This window comes from Rhyacophila brunnea, unplaced genomic scaffold (assembly GCF_057557595.1).
Source record: "Rhyacophila brunnea isolate RB1 unplaced genomic scaffold, BYU_Rbru_1.0 scaffold_7, whole genome shotgun sequence".
NCBI classification, from domain to species: domain Eukaryota; kingdom Metazoa; phylum Arthropoda; class Insecta; order Trichoptera; family Rhyacophilidae; genus Rhyacophila; species Rhyacophila brunnea.
In genome coordinates, this window is record NW_028233339.1 from 302,422 (window position 1) to 308,290 (window position 5,869).

The window sequence follows — 5,869 nt, forward strand, 5'->3', positions numbered from 1 at the left end:
AAATGGTAGGTTAATAATGAAGTTTTTCACAAGCATAGTGAACCAAGTCCATTCTGGTTAATTTTGAGTAAGCTAGGTTCAAACATAATATTTCTTATTCTTGGACTTGGTTTACTATGCTTGTGAACCACTTCATTATTAGCCTACCATTTTATTTAAATTCTTTTTATGCAGCAGTTACTTAGCTCTTCAATAACTGCGTACATACCGAACATGATCGTATTATTTAAGCCAGATACATTATAATTTAAAGAAATTGAATAATTATCGGCTTCTTTACACCAGGGATCGGCAACGCGGCGCCCTCGGAGAATATTTGATGCGCCCTCAAGATACCATTAAATTATAATATTGTCACTCCACTAACATGTTGAATTTAATAAAAATAATTACAAGATAAAAAGAACTTTTTATATACTTACAACATTTTAAAATTTTCTGTTGAATCATATAAACTTGACTTGACTAGCTGAAACGATCAAAAAAATTTGTACTTGATAGAAATAATACTGAAATGTCATATTGATTTCCATAGTAACACACATATATATTATTAATAATTTAGTTACTAGGACCCCAGACCCCTAGCAACCAATAATGGTGTCAAAATAACTTTTCATACAAAACAGAATTAACTGAAAATGAATTCAATTCTACTTAAAGATGGCTAAAATTATTAAAAAAATGCATTGACATCGTGTTCTGATATATTCTAAAAGTTTCAAATGTCTAGCTAGTCGGGAAGTTAGTTAAAAATCGATTGCAAGATTTGTACCGGACAAAGAACCACCGGACAAATAAGAATACGAGCTAAGAAAAACGTTGCAAAAATGATTATGCCCACGAGAAAAAAATATTATCACCCATCATGGATAGGATGAACAAGAGACATATTATAACATATTATTTTCTTAACAACGATTGGGAACATCAATATTGTTTCTTTGATTTTAATTGCAAGTGTATCTGTTTATTATGCAATGATAGTGTTTCGGTTCCTAAAAAAAGTAATTCTACCTATCCATTGAACTCTGAAATAAGAAAAAAAAAGATTGTTGAGTTAGAAGCATGTGTTATAAAGCAGCAACGATTTTTCACAAAACCATCGCACCAATCTAAAATGCAATAATTGCGTCTTTCAAAATATCGCATTTGTCAGTTAAGAAGAAAAAACCGTTTGAAGATGGAGAAATAGTGAAAGAAACTATGATTGAAGCTGCTGATTCTCTTTTTGATTAAAATATAAATGAAATAGTTGCAGCTATAAATACGATACAATTATCAGCAAGAACTGTCACTAGAAGAATTTTTTACTTTGAAGCTTGAAATATTTGTTATATATCGACACCTCCTACGTATACTATTGTAACTAACAAAATGACGTTTTTCACTTTTTTTCATTTTTCGTATCCATAGTATGTATTACATATGATGCCATTTACAGAATATCAAAATTCGTATTATAAGTGCGATTTTCAAGCATTGCATATTATTGTATCTCAAATTTATTGAATTTTTTCCGACGTAAAGTATGGTAATGTATTTAGCAACACTATACGCGGGAAACGCACGGAGATCTTGCCGCGCGGGTGTATTGTTACTGCTAATTACGATACTTCACTTCGGACGGGAGGTGACATACCGCTATCACTGTGAACTTTCGGTTATATTGTATTTTTTGTATGGTTTGGTAAATATTAAATACTATAATGAAGAGATCTAGACAATGCCAATAAATATTGCGCAATATGCCTGCCCCATACAGGACTTTAGTGTCAAGAATACAAAAATTGATAGAAAATCTATCCGTGCACAAAAATGTGTGATTAGGCCAGATGGGACAATTAATAGTACAGCGTATAATATTATAGAAACGGATAATAATAGTAAAACAACAATGGACGAAATAAATTCTACCCAGGGAAACTGTGACTTTAGGATTCGAAGTAAGTTAATATTTTTAATCTTTTTCTCGCACGACATCAAAAAGTATCGTAAGTTATACTTACCATTGTCTACGTCGTTTCTTTGCTTGTAACTATTATTGTATGTAATATTTACTATATTTTACGTCGGAAAAAACTGAAAAAAAATATTGTATCTATCACTTATGGTAATTCACGTCGTGCTTATTTTAGTAAAATAAATTGTATGTAGTACTTACCATATTCTACGGCGACATACAATTTTAGTTACAATATTATACGCATGATAACTTTTATAAATTCATGTTTATTTAGTTGTTTTGCTTTTTACAGAGTCACAACTGCCTCCAGGTGCTGATTAAAATATGATAATAGAACTTTTAGACATTATTTGTGACGATGATGAGACTAGTGCCAGCGTTGCTGTTACAAACAGACTACATTCTCTCGAAAAGATTAACAGTAAAAGTAATTGGATATGTTATAAAATATAGAGCTATTTTTGTGAAAAATCACCTCAAGAGGTACTGTTACCATAAACTATGAGATTTATAAAGCTTTATAATCATGTTGTTTAAAAAAAAATACCTCAATTATAATGGTTAAGGTTTCAGGTGATCGAAATAAAAGTGGTAATATTTTGCTAAATTAGCGATAAATGAAAAGCAACGCAGAGTTTTTACTGAAACTCAGTTGTGGCGAAGTTTTACCATTAAATATCATCTGAGGAAATATCGAAATGAAAATAACATGGAGCTGGTTAAAGTCTGCAAAAAAAGTTTCTAGCTATATTCTCTATTTGTGACCAATTCGTATTCACAGCTTTGGGCAAGGTGGATAATGAAACTTGTGTTTTAACACCTGATCAACGAAGTCGACACAAAAATTACAATGTTGTATTAACTGATGATATGAATACCAGTGTATCCGACCATGTTAAGTCCATCCAACCGGTCGAATCAGATTATGTTCGACAGCGATCAAGCAAACTTTACTTAGATGGCGACCTGGATTTTACCCCTTTGTTTAAACTATAAATAATGAATGGTATGAACCCATAACATACACACATAAAGCTCAAACAGAAAGGCAGTCTCAATTATTCATAAACAATGAAAATTTTAAATTGTGTTGTGTCACTATGTCCCTAAAAAGGACTAGTGTGACTAATGTCATATTTTCAAAAACTTACAAGTACAAGTAGCATCCACGGAGTAACTCCCAGTTTATGGCAAGAACCTTGCTCATCAGTTAAAATTATTTGATAAACATGATGTTTAATCATCACACGGCAAAATTGTATCTGCGAATTTTGACTTCCAAAAAGTTTTGAATACCCTTCATGGAAATTTGAGTATACCTATTTTATTATAAACGTAAATTATCAGTTTTCAATTTCACAGTTTTTCAATTCACATATAAGGTGGCTACATAATACATATGGCAGAAGGCTTAAAGCAAACGAGGTGCAAATGAGGACTCGAGTTGTCATCGATGTCTCGATAGGCCAGAACAGAAATCGCATTGTTTATGACTTTAACATGACTGTATGTGGTCCATAAATACAATGTTAATATAAAGCACAAATTTTTGGAAAGGGGACATACGGAAAATGAAGAGGACTATGTTCAAGCCCTGATTGAAAGATGTTCGAAAAACAAACAAATGTTTGCACCTCCAGAAGGGTACTGTCTAGTTGGGTGAGCAAAACAAGAGGGAAAACCAGAGGATGTGGTAGAGATCAATCACGTAGATATGTTTGATTTCAGAGTTCTATTAAAATATCATATATGGACTAATACAAATTAATATAAATCACAATGATCCGTTTAAGATTAATTACAAGTGCGACTTGTCCAGCACTGTCTTCTCGACCATGGCCGTGAAAAGTAACACCTAGCACACGCAACAGCACAGCAAACTTCATTTTCGGTAAAGGTTCTTTATTCACAAATATTGCCGATTCCAAAAGCTAAGACAGATGATTTACTGGACATGTGCAATAGTGGAATCATTCCTGAGCGTTATCTTGAGTTTTTCAGTAATTTTATACCTGTTAATACCTACCACTGAAATTCCACCAGCAGTTTCTGAGGAAGATTGATGTTATTATTTGTGAATACGAACACCTATAGCAAATTGTGTTTTTGTAGGATGAAAACAAAATCAGCTTAATAATTAATATGTCAGTGTAAAAAATCTCTTTTTGGTTGTATGTTTAAATTTTGCATGCTTCTTTTTTCGCATCATATAATTGAAAATTAGTTCCAAACTAAAAATATAGTTGCAAAATGATTTTTTTTCCTATTTCACGTATATTCTAACCTGAAGCCTTTCACCTTACCAGCCTTACACCCTTCCACCTAATCACCCATTGTTATTCCCACGTCTGATTTTACTTTGATATTTGATAAATTATTGTACCAATTATTCGTAAGAACGTTGGTTTGAAGTGATTGTAATTTTTCATTTAATTTTATTTCAATATTTACACACTTCCTTGATATGGATTTTTGATTGAAATTGTTTCTTCTCTATTTTTTTCTGTATGTTTAATTTTTATCGCGTCATGAAAGTCTTAAATTTATTTTATGTTTTATGAAATGACAATAAAAGCAATTTTATATAGAGAATATTTTTTCCAACCTATCTGATGACCCATACCATAACTTTTAATTATTGTTATTACCGAATTATGATTTTAAATACGCAAAAAATCCTAAGTGAAGAATTGTATCTAGCATATACAATATATTTCACCAACACCATGACGACGTAAATTATAATAAGTATCACATACAACTAAATGCATGTGAGAGGTTCCGCCGTAAACTATTGTATGTGCTTTATACAATATTTCGAACAAATTCTTTTCTGCAGTGTAGTGTTGTAACTGCATTTTATGATAAACCACAAAAAATATTAGATATCCTTTAATGCAAAAAAAATCTATTTATGATTGACAATAAACATCCCAAATTTGGTGCAAAACATTCAAAAGGTCGACTTACACCAAGCTTTTGTGTCTTTAAACCGCTCTCCTGTAAAGTTGCGATTTTGAAGTTACAATACTCTACGTAGGAGGTGTCGATATATATTTTTTGTTGATTTATGTCGACATGCATGTATCTTCCCTTAAATAAATATGAATTGATTGATTAATATGGTGTTTAATTTATACAACTCCATATTATCAAAAATGCACATTTCTGTGATTTTCGGGGTAATATGTATCAAGATTTTAAGTTATATTGGGATTTTAATAGTTATCAGCTTTAAGGAAAAGTATATATGTATATATTATACGCCCCCGGTTATGTTCAAATTTGTATAGCGCCTTTCGTGTCAACAATGTTGCCGACCCCTGCTCTATACTAATCTTACTAGGCAAGTACCCTTATACTATGCAAGTACCTATTGCCACTGCAAGTATTGTTAATGATTTATGAAACCATTTATTAAAACTTCAAGTAGAAAAACGAACCTACCGCATATACTTAAACTACCTAGCTAAAAGATAACAGAAATATCAATATAATTGGGTGAAAATCCTGAATCTAAGGGTTGTTGGATGACCAAAGATTAGAAAGATGTCTCAATTCAAAACCAAATATAAATTCTGTAAAGTTAAGTTTTACTCAAGAAATACAGAATATAATATAGGATATTCTGGATAAAGGACATCTAAAAATATTCAATTCTAAATTATATACAATCCCTCAATAATCTCCAACTTTTTTCATTGTTAACACTAATAATATTATTATTAGTGGCGGTGCACTGGGGCAGAGCCTATGGAGAATCTGTTTACAATAAAAATACTGGCCTGCAAATATACCTTCTGTGTAGATAGGTAGTAAGTATTGGGTAATTACTATAATAAATATTGGTAATTCGTTGAGTATCAGGAGTGATTGGGAATTGAATGCATAAAAAGAAGATTT